General features: G+C 40.0%; 1 long non-coding RNA gene across 1 annotated transcript; it reads left to right on the top strand.

The window, feature by feature from the left end:
* The first annotated feature begins 5,049 nt into the window (after nucleotides 1-5,049).
* On the top strand, nucleotides 5,050-6,477 carry LOC139027639 (uncharacterized). Its single transcript, XR_011479759.1, has 2 exons — nucleotides 5,050-5,254; nucleotides 5,641-6,477. It is a non-coding gene; the product is annotated as an uncharacterized lncRNA (long non-coding RNA).
* The last annotated feature ends 6,022 nt before the right edge of the window (nucleotides 6,478-12,499 follow it).

Raw genomic sequence — 12,499 nt, 5'->3', positions numbered from 1 at the left:
CAGGAGAGAGACCAGTAAAGAGACCCAGAGGGAGACCAGAGGAGAGACCAGGAGAGAGACCAGTAAAGAGACCCAGAGGGAGACCAGAGGAGAGATCAGGAGAGAGACCAGTAAAGAGACCCGGAGGGAGACCAGAGGAAAGACCAGGAGAGAGACCAGTAAAGAGACCCGGAAGGGGAGACCAGAGAAAGACCAGGAGAGAGGACACATAGGAGAGGGAGACCAGAGGAGAGACATGGAGGGAGACCAGAGGAAAGACCAGGAGAGAGGACCAGTGAAAGAGACACAGAAAAGACCCAGGAGAGAGACCAATAAAGAGACCCAGAGGGAGACCAGAGGAGAGATCAGGAGAGAGACCAGTAAAGAGACCCGGAGGGAGACCAGAGGAGAGACCAGGAGAGAGACCAGTAAAGAGACCCGGAGGGAGACCAGAGGAGAGACCTAGAGAGAGACCAGTAAAGAGACCTAAAGGTAGACCAGAGGAGAGACCAGGGTAGAGACCAATAAAGAGACCCGGAGGGAGACCAGAGGAGAGACCAGGAGAGAGACCAGTAAAATGACCCGGAGGGAGACCAGAGGAGAGACCAGTAAAATGACCCGGAGGGAGACCAGAGGAGAGATCAGGAGAGAGACCAGTAAAATGACCCGGAGGGAGACCAGAGGAGAGACCAGGAAAGAGACCAGGAGGGAGACCAGGAGACCACTCTGCAGAGCTAACTCCAAAACAAGGTTCATGGTTGAAAAACACTAACCTGCGCGTCGCAAGGGGAAAGTAATCAGATTACGTTACTGAGTTTGGGTAATCCAAAAGTTACATTACTGATTCCAATTCTGGACAGGTTACTAGAAACTGTAACGGATTATATTTAGAAAGTAACCTACCCAACGTTGCTTATACTGCAGGTCTCCCAGARCATAGGGGACAGTTGCTCCCTGTACACACACTACTTCAGTCCCCTTGTCAAAACTCAGCAGAAAACAATACATCCCTCTTCTTCTTTCTTCTTCTAAAGGGTGGGAGAAAGCAGGGTGTTGAGCAGCTCTCCGCACACCAGTGTACATTTAAGGGGATGTCACTCAGACTCACATCAAAGACAAGCAGCTCAAGAGCCTCACTTCACATAGTACAGTAGCATTATGCAACTATTTTAAATATGTGCAACAAGTTTGGAAATGTACTGGGGATCAAAGACCTTTCAATTTATAGTTGGTCATCTTTTCAACTACATTACACATGCATTACATGTTCAGTACACATGGAGACAGGTTGATAGCAGCTGTTCCTATTGAGTAAATATATTATTGGGTTAATGGTTTGGGCATCCCTTTTGGCCATCCCTTCCATAAACCGTATGGAAATATACTATATGTTTTGTATTCCTATTGTGAATGCAGAGACAGAGGATTCTCAGAGCTTGTCAAGCATAGTGCATAAGAACGTGTGTTTATAGTGAGCTACACAGCAGCAGAGGAGAGTGTTCCGCAGGGGGTATTTAGAACAATGAGCTCATTTATAATGAAGTCTCTGTTTTTCCTCCTGGGCTGTTCATAAAGACTTATAATCTCAGCACTATCCCCTTTAGTTTACCCACTGCTACAGCCATGACAGCACAGTCCCCCGCCAGGGACAGGTGGGGAATTCACTGAGGTGTGATAACGTGTGTGTGTGTGACTATTTTAAACATGTGTAGGTTCATGTGTGGGTGTATGAGTGTGTACGCGTGTGTACTGTGTATTTCTGTGTGTATGTACGTGTGCACCTATACTGCATGTAAAAAAGACTATGCAATAAGCCTATTAAAATGTTTATCTGACTCCATAAGATAAATAGCAATATGCAAGAACAGTATAGTTGAGTTACAGTAATAGAACACAATAGTTACTAGTAAATAAAACAGAAGTTTGAGTTCAGTAATAGAACACTATAGTGAGTTACAGTAAATTAGAAAACTATAGTACAGTAATAAAGACACGATGTTGATTCAGTAATAGAAACACTATAGTGAAGTTACATAATAGAACCTATAGTTCAGTAATAGAACACTATGAGTTGATGTACAGTAATAGAAACTTAGTATTACGTAAGCCTAAGTTGAGTTACAGTAGATTAGAACACAATAGTTAGTTTCAGTAATAAGAAAAAAAAAAAACACTTTAGTTAGCGTAATAGAACACTAATTGGTTTGATTACAGTAGTAAGACACTATAGTTGATTTACAGTGAATAGAAAACCAATAGTTGAGTTTACAAGTAGTAGAACACTATAGTTGAACAGCTAATAGAAAGCACTATGTTAGTTACAGTAATAGAACACCTATAGTTTATTACAGTATAGGACACTAAGTTGAGTACAGTATATAGAACACTATAGTTGAGTATACAGTATAGAACACTTATAGTTGATTACAGTAGTAGAAAAGAACACTTAGTATAGCTCTTACAGTAAATAGAACACTACTTGGTTCTAGAGTTAATACTACAAGTAATAGAAACAACTATAGTTGAGTTGTACAGTAATAGAACATCTAGCAGTTGAGTTACCAGTAATAGAACCCTACAGTTGGAGTTACAGTAATAGAACACATACAGTTGGTACAGTAATAGAACACTATAGTTGAGTTACAGTAAATGATCCATATACAGTAATGACACAGTTATTCAGTAGTAGAAACACTATTAGTTCGATATAGAACACTACTAGTTGAGTTACAGTAAGAACACTATAGTTGAGTTACAGTATAGAACACAAGTTGAGTTATACAGTAGTTAAACACTATAGTCTTACAAGTAATAAAACACTATAGTTGAGTTTCAGTAATAGAACACTGAGTTGAGTTACAAATAGAACATTCTATAGTGAGTTAACAGTTAAGAACACTATAGTTGAGTTAAAGTAATAGCAACAACGTTGAGTTCAGTACTAGAACAGTTAGTTCAGTAATAGAACACTATAGTTGAGTTACAGTAATAGAACACTATATGTGTGAGTAAGTAATAGAACACTACAGTTGAGTTACAGTTAATAAACACTACAGTTTGAGTTACAGATAATAGAACACTATACGTTGGTTACAGTAATAGAACACTATAGTTATTAAGTAATAGAACCTATGAGTTGAGTTAAAGTAATAGAACACATCATGTTGAGTTACATAGTAATAGAACCTATGGGCTACATAAGAACTGGTGAGTTACATAATAGAACACTATAGTTGAGTTTACTCAGTAATAGAACACTATAGTATGCGTACAGTAAATAAAACTATAGTTTGAGTACAGTAATAGAACACTATAGTGTGAGTTTACAGTAATAGACACTATAGTTGATTACAGTAATAGAACACTAACAAGTTGTTACGAGTAATAGATACATCTACAGTGGTTACAGTATAGAACACTATAGTTTGAAGTTAAAGAATAGAACACTATAGTTAGTTACAGTATAGAACCTACAGTTGATTACATAATAGAAACACTATAGTTTGAGTTACAGTAAATAAACACTAAGTTTGAGTTAAAAGTATGTTAAACACTACAGTTAAGTTCAGTAATAGAACCTATCAGTTGAGTTTACAGTAATAGAAACACTATAGTTGAGTTAACGAGTAATAGCACACTAATATGTTGAGATTAAATAATAGAAGCATATAGTGAGTTACAGTAATAGAACACATAGTTGACGTTACAGTATAACAGCTATAGTTGAGTTAAAGTAATAGAACACTATAGTTGAGTTACAGTAATAGAACACTATAGTTGAGTTAAAGTAATAGAACACTACAGTCGAGTTACAGTAATAGGCAATCAAGAAATGTCTGAGAGTGGAATTCTAAATACAAATGTAATTCATTTCTTTGTGAAATGAATGGATTCACATACAAGGCATAAAGCTTAAGTTACAAAGCATTAACAATTATTAGAAGGCATTATTATATGTATGATCAGAGAGAAAAAGAGAGAGACAAAGAAACCATGGTTTGTTCAGGAACAAATAAGAGAAAGAACAATGAATCTAAGACCTTTTATCTGAGTTGTTTGGATTCAAAAACTTGAGTTCTTGACCAATATTAGTAAAGTTAACCTCCAATCAGATATCAGACCTACAAGATGAAACCACAACATAACCTCTGCTTCTCAGAGGTGTGACAATGGAGATGGCAAGATCAACACAGAGAATGCTGAATTCCTAAGACAACATAGAGGATCTTCTTGCATACAGTTGACAAAGAGTCACTTTGGGGGCTGGGCAGCCCTACAGTTCCATGGACAGGCTCCTCTAGCACCAGTGGGTCTGTTGTGACATCTTCATTATATGGTTATTAATGGTGAGAAGAAGGAAGCGCTATTGTACCTAGCCAAGAGCCCTTACACAGACTACAGCTTCCTGCCTGGCCCTATTTTTAACTGGGCTGAAAAAAACACCCCAGAAATACAGACATGGCAGGATGTTATTATTAAAATGAAATTATGTGCTGCAGATAAAGTGATGCCCACAGTTCGTCAACTTGTCATCACGGAGAAAGCAAATAGATACCATGGCTTAACATGTCTGACAGAAGCTATTCACAATAATTTGGGTTTTAATGCGAGAGGAAGCCATTCACAATTCTTATTGCTGTGTTTGCATGGCAGTATTAACAGTATGTGTATCTCCGTACTGTCGGTCCTACAGCATGTATAACTCTCTCCTCAGTCCTCACAGAGACAGAGAAGGAGAGGAAGAGACAGAGATAGAGGGGGAGAGAGACAAAGAAAGGGAAGGGATGTGACAGAGGGTGAGAAAGGGAGAAGGAGAAAGAGAGYAAGAAAAATAAAGAACATTTGCTTGACTAGGTGAGATAATTGAAGGGAAATTTCACTGCTGCTATTTCACTGTATATGTCCATTAACATGTTATTAACATGTAATATGTGTCATAAAAATTGAGAATGTCCTCTATGAGCAAATTAGTTATTCTGCATTTCACCAGTAGAAACGGGCCATCTAAATTTCCTAGTTGTAAGCCAACCACAATATCCAGAATTCATAGTGATTTCAGGACGTAGTACCGCCCCTGTCGAGGTGGATCCAGTTGAGAATGGTCGTCAACAGGTAGCTAACGTTACTCACTTGACCACTCGTTCAGTCGTTTTTTGTCGACAACTGTAAAGTTTAGTCATGTGTGGTGCTCAGTACCTGGATGTGCAAACTACAAACAAAGAGGAAGGCATCTGAACAGCCAACATCAGCATAGCAGAAAATAAGTTGAGCAGAGGTAACGTGGCTAACTTAGCTAACTAGTTAGAGAACTGTGTTTGTTTATCTAAACTAAAATCTGGCTAGCTTTCATAATACGCTGGCTAGACATTCCAAGTAAAATCGATGTAATTAGCCAGCTACTATCTGGCAATGTGATTTGTAATTTTGCAAGCTAACGTTAGCTAGAGCTTACCAGACCGTATCCAACTGTTAGCTAGCTAGATAACTAACTTCCGCAGAGGCTAACGTGACTTGTCTATGTGTTCTATTTACTGAGTCCGAACCCATCAACATCTGCATTGGCATCACCCTTACTAAAAAAGATTGCAGTCAGAGTGCAGTATAACTGCAGTATTGTATGGTTACACATCTTCATGATCAGTCTTCGTGTCTTTCCTGAAGACTTGCAGTACAAACAAATCTTCTGCAAGAGGTCAAAGCAGTGTGTGGTGAAGAAAGTGTACAGGCACAGAACCCATCACTACAAGGAGAGGCTTGTCCACGTGGCTGTGGAGCGCAGAAAGGACAAGACAGTGGTCTACAAGAAGCCAGAGTCACAGCTCCCTAAACCCAACATCCCTGCCAACATCGCCACAGTGCCAAAGCCTGCTAAACTAGCTGCCATTGCCCAACACAAGACAAGGTTCACCAGCGGAAGAACATTCAGGACCTTGCCTGGAACATTCAGCCAACACAACATCCATATTCAGTTAGACTAATGTTGTAGTATAATAGACAATGCCTAGTATGCTCACAACTGCATTGTGGTATAGATATTGCTAGCTCTTGTACATTTGTACACTGAACAAAGATAGAAACGCAACATGTAAAGTGTTGGTCCCATGTTTCATAAAGTGAAATAAAAAAGCCCAGAAATGTTCCATATGCACAAAAAGCGGAGAAATGTTTATCTTTGTAATAAAGCCCTTTTGTGAGGAAAATCTCATTCTGATTGGCTGGGCCTGGCTCCTCAGTGGGTGGGCCTATGCGCTCCAAGGCCCACCCATGTCTGCACCACTGTCCGGTCATGTGAAATCCATAGGTTAGGGCCTAAATAATTTATTTAAATTTACTGATTTCCTTATACGAACTGTAACGCAGTAAAATCTTTTAAATTGTTGTATGTTGCGTTGATATTTTTGTTTAGTATATATAAACGTTTTTGATAAACTGTTTGTTGTACTGACATGTGACTAAATGATTCCAGCTGCATCAGAAACCAATAAAGTGTTGACTTCACCTTCTGGATTAATTCATTGTAATATTCATTAAATGTATTTAGAAGTAACTAGCTACAAACTTTTATTTAATAATACAGTAGATTAGTCGGTCAATACAGCAAATAAGAAGACATGGCATGTATTCAAGACAACGTTTATTTGCTCTGGAGACCGAGGTAAGTTTACACATCAGTATGCAGGAACAGTTATGGCAATGCATGACATATACAGTAGAAGAACTTCTTTGTATCCAACAAAATGTCGATCATGTTAGGGATAAATTGCTCAAATGGCCCCAACATCACACGCAGGCAAGGTTCTTCGGTGTACTCTGCCTAACCTAAAGGGCAAATGATAAATGAGTAAAGTSGTGTGTACGCTACTCTGTTTTGGCCCTGAAGCTATTGAGATCGGATACAAAATCCCCATGTTGCCTACACGTCACCGGCGCTCGTTTAATGTGAGCTGGTCAGAAACGCAATATGAGGGCTACGGATCCCGTCTTTGAGCCGTCCCGATATTTTCCAACATATTTGATTTTATTGGCACAAAATAATGTAATGGTCTTGTACTGTAAGATGTGCAACTCCCAAGTTTTGAGAACGGTGATCAGCAATAGCAAATGAGAGCTCAACAGAGATGTGAGATGATGACATTGTTTCGCATCCCCCAGAATGTGTAGACTCTTGAGCAGGAGCGATGACAACTACTAGTATGCATTTGTACTTGCCTTTAACCAAAGTCAAATCATTACAGCTCTGAAGATCGCAAGCAATGTTATTAAATTCCAAATGCATTGGCTAGATATTTCAACTCTGAATGGCGTGAATGTCTGACTGACAACATTTGTGGCTGCTTTGAGTCACAGCTCATTCTAGCTACGTTAACAATCTAATCACATCATTACATCATTGTTTTTGTGAGACAGCGTGGTATCCTCACAACCAAGTGAAGAATCCTGTAGTGTGTGAACCCTCGTCTGTGCCACATTGTTTAATGTGCGCACCACTACATTGGCTCAGCCCCAATTTATGTGCTCTCTGTCAACTCCAGCCACATGGCAAACGGCTAAACCAAACACAAAAAACAATGCCCCTTCCCCCCTCTTAGGGGCCAAAATGTATCTATCTCTCTCTACAGTATCTAGAGGACTGATTATTGGAACGTTTGATATAAAAAATCTTACAGCAGCCATGTCTGAAATCTATCTGATAGTTCTTCCCTGAAGAGGACTCTGATGCCATCTATATGGATATGACCTCTGTGGTTGCTTGTATCTGTACAGGGTGAACTCTAAATTACTCTCATAGGTCTCATCCCCCACACTAGGACAACAAACTACAGGAAAGACGGTCGTTTAATGTGAGAGGCTCAGCGATGTTAGGATTTTTAAAGTCGTTTAGTGTACGCCCGGCATAAGTTGTTTTACTGAGTTGTTGTACTTTCGTTAGCTAGTTAGCAAAATAATCTCTCTTTTTACACAAGGCAGTGTTGTTCAGTACAGTATAATTTTGTGATTGATTCAGCCGTAACGGGGCTTGCTAGTACCACTACAAAACAAGCTAGCCAAGTTGGGCTAGCTAGCTTTGTTTACTAAACCCAAAATGTACTGTAGCCTAAAGTTACAGCTATCTAGCTCCTTGCTAACATTGATGATGATGACAAAGAGTAAAGGAATTCATTTGGGTTTATAACTCATATTAGTCTTTGATTAACTATAGCTGTGTGTTGTAGCTAGCTAGCTAGCTAATGTGTGTCTGTAAGATGTGCCATATTCTGCATCGTGCTGCTACAATAGGAATACAAACAGCACACAACGATTGCTCATCAAAGTCTAATAGCGTTTTTACAGACAATACCGCTTGGTGGCCTACAGATTACTTTTGGAGTTTGTTCTTCATGGGGAAGCCTGGAAGGGATGAGAGAGCCATGCCTATGGGTTTGTAGTGTCAAACCCGCAACACACACACACACACACTACAATAGGAATACAAACAGCACACAACGATTGCTCATCAAAGTCTAATAGCGTTTTTACAGACAATACCGCTTGGTGGCCTACAGATTACTTTTGGAGTTTGTTCTTCATGGGGAAGCCTGGAAGGGATGAGAGAGCCATGCCTATGGGTTTGTAGTGTCAAACCCGCAACACACACACACACAAAAGGAGAGAGAATCATCTAAATTTTCCTAGTTGTAAGCCAACCACAATATCCAGAATTCATAGTGATTTCAGGACGTAGTACCGCCCCTGTCGAGGTGGATCCAGTTGAGAATGGTCGTCAACAGGTAGCTAACGTTACTCACTTGACCACTCGTTCAGTGTTTTTTGTCGACAACTGTAAAGTTTAGTCATGTGTGGTGCTCAGTACCTGGATGTGCAAACTACAAACAAAGAGGAAGGCATCTGAACAGCCAACATCAGCATAGCAGAAATAAGTTGAGCAGAGTAACGTGGCTAACTTAGCTAACTAGTTAGAGAACTGTGTTTGTTTATCTAAACTAAAATCTGGCTAGCTTTCATAATACGCTGGCTAGACATTCCAAGTAAAATCGATGTAATTAGCCAGCTACTATCTGGCAATGTGATTTGTAATTTTGCAAGCTAACGTTAGCTAGAGCTTACCAGACCGTATCCAACTGTTAGCTAGCTAGATAACTAACTTCCGCAGAGGCTAACGTGACTTGTCTATGTGTTCTATTTACTGAGTCCGAACCCATCAACATCTGCATTGGCATCACCCTTACTAAAAAGATTGCAGTCAGAGTGCAGTATAACTGCAGTATTGTATGGTTACACATCTTCATGATCAGTCTTCGTGTCTTTCCTGAAGACTTGCAGTACAAACAAATCTTCTGCAAGAGGTCAAAGCAGTGTGTGGTGAAGAAAGTGTACAGGCACAGAACCCATCACTACAAGGAGGGCTTGTCCACGTGGCTGTGGAGCGCAGAAAGGACAAGACAGTGGTCTACAAGAAGCCAGAGTCCCAGCTCCCTAAACCCAACATCCCTGCCAACATCGCCACAGTGCCAAAGCCTGCTAAACTAGCTGCCATTGCCCAACACAAGACAAGGTTCACCAGCGGAAGAACATTCAGGACCTTGCCTGGAACATTCAGCCAACACAACATCCATATTCAGTTAGACTAATGTTGTAGTATAATAGACAATGCCTAGTATGCTCACAACTGCATTGTGGTATAGATATTGCTAGCTCTTGTACATTTGTCACTGAACAAAGTAGAAACGCAACATGTAAAGTGTTGGTCCCATGTTCATAAAGTGAAATAAAAAGCCCAGAAATGTTCCATATGCACAAAAGCGGAGAAATGTTTATCTTTGTAATAAAGCCCTTTTGGGAGGAAAATCTCATTCTGATTGGCTGGGCCTGGCTCCTCAGTGGGTGGGCCTATGCGCTCCAAGGCCCACCCATGTCTGCACCACTGTCCGGTCATGTGAAATCCATAGGTTAGGGCCTAAATAATTTATTTAAATTTACTGATTTCCTTATACGAACTGTAACGCAGTAAAATCTTTTAAATTGTTGTATGTTGCGTTGATATTTTTGTTTAGTATATATAAACGTTTTTGATAAACTGTTTGTTGTACTGACATGTGACTAAATGATTCCAGCTGCATCAGAAACCAATAAGTGTTGACTTCACCTTCTGGATTAATTCATTGTAATATTCATTAAATGTATTTAGAAGTAACTAGCTACAAACTTTTATTTAATAATAAAGTAGATTAGTCGGTCAATACAGCAAATAAGAAGACATGGCATGTATTTCAAGACAACGTTTATTTGCTCTGGAGACCGAGGTAAGTTTACACATCAGTATGCAGGAACAGTTATGGCAATGCATGACATATACAGTAGAAGAACTTCTTTGTATCCAACAAAATGTCGATCATGTTAGGGATAAATTGCTCAAATGGCCCCAACATCACACGCAGGCAAGGTTCTTCGGTGTACTCTGCCTAACCTAAAGGGCAAATGTAAATGAGTAAAGTGGTGTGTACGCTACTCTGTTTTGGCCCTGAAGCTATTGAGATCGGATACAAAATCCCATGTTGCCTACACGTCACGGCGCTCGTTTAATGTGAGCTGGTCAGAAACGCAATATGAGGGCTACGGATCCCGTCTTTGAGCCGTCCCGATATTTTCCAACATATTTGATTTTATTGGCACAAAATAATGTAATGGTCTTGTACTGTAAGATGTGCAACTCCCAAGTTTTGAGAACGGTGATCAGAATAGCAAATGAGAGCTCAACAGAGATGTGAGATGATGACATTGTTTCGCATCCCCCAGAATGTGTAGACTCTTGAGCAGGAGCGATGACAACTACTAGTATGCATTTGTACTTGCCTTTAACCAAAGTCAAATCATTACAGCTCTGAAGATCGCAAGCAATGTTATTAAATTCCAAATGCATTGGCTAGATATTTCAACTCTGAATGGCGTGAATGTCTGACTGACAACATTTGTGGCTGCTTTGAGTCACAGCTCATTCTAGCTACGTTAACAACTAATCACATCATTACATCATTGTTTGGTGAGACAGCGTGGTATCCTCACAACCAAGTGAAGAATCCTGTAGTGTGTGAACCCTCGTCTGTGCCACATTGTTTAATGTGCGCACCACTACATTGGCTCAGCCCCAATTTATGTGCTCTCTGTCAACTCCAGCCACATGGCAAACGGCTAAACCAAACACAAAAAAACAATGCCCCTCCCCCTCTTAGGGGCCAAAATGTATCTATCTCTCTCTACAGTATCTAGAGGACTGATTATTGGAACGTTTGATATAAAAAATCTTACAGCAGCCATGTCTGAAATCTATCTGATAGTTCTTCCCTGAAGAGGACTCTGATGCCATCTATATGGATATGACCTCTGTGGTTGCTTGTATCTGTACAGGGTGAACTCTAAATTACTCTCATAGGTTCATCCCCCACACTAGGACAACAAACTACAGGAAAGACGGTCGTTTAATGTGAGAGGCTCAGCGATGTTAGGATTTTTAAAGTCGTTTAGTGTACGCCCGGCATAAGTTGTTTTACTGAGTTGTTGTACTTTCGTTAGCTAGTTAGCAAATAATCTCTCTTTTTACACAAGGCAGTGTTGTTCAGTACAGTATAATTTTGTGATTGATTCAGCCGTAACGGGCCTTGCTAGTACCACTACAAAACAAGCTAGCCAAGTTGGGCTAGCTAGCTTTGTTTACTAAACCCAAAATGTACTGTAGCCTAAAGTTACAGCTATCTAGCTCCTTGCTAACATTGATGATGATGACAAAGAGTAAAGGAATTCATTTGGGTTTATAACTCATATTAGTCTTTGATTAACTATAGCTGTGTGTTGTAGCTAGCTAGCTAGCTAATGTGTGTCTGTAAGATGTGCCATATTCTGCATCGTGCTGCTAATTAGGAATACAAACAGCACACAACGATTGCTCATCAAAGTCTAAATAGCGTTTTTACAGACAATACCGCTTGGTGGCCTACAGAATTACTTTTGGAGTTTGTTCTCATGGGGAAGCCTGGAGGGATGAGAGAGCCATGCCTATGGGTTTGTAGTGTCAACCCGCAACAACACACAACACACACACACACACACACACACACACACACAACACACAACACACACACACACACACACACCACACACAACACACACACACCACACAAACACACACACACACACACACACACACACACACACACACACACCAAACACCAATTGGTTAATGGAGTGCTGAATGTATATATTTTCCTCTTGCTCTGTTTGCTCATTTCCATATTATGTTTATTATTAAGCTACCCAGGAAAGGGCAGGAAATAGTCCATATTAATATTATTAGCCATTTCTGAGACTACCTTAGATAATTAATTTGATGATACAGCAGTAGCAATACAAGGATATAACTTCTATAGAGAGACACACGCTTATGGGGGAGGTTTTGCTGTATATATTCAGAGCAATATCCCTGTATAGCTTAGTCCTATGTCAAGTGTTATTGATGTGTTGTGGTTGT

This window comes from Salvelinus sp. IW2-2015, linkage group LG4q.2, assembly GCF_002910315.2.
Source record: "Salvelinus sp. IW2-2015 linkage group LG4q.2, ASM291031v2, whole genome shotgun sequence".
Lineage (NCBI taxonomy): Eukaryota > Metazoa > Chordata > Actinopteri > Salmoniformes > Salmonidae > Salvelinus > Salvelinus sp. IW2-2015.
This window is presented reverse-complemented; position numbering and strand designations above follow the sequence as displayed.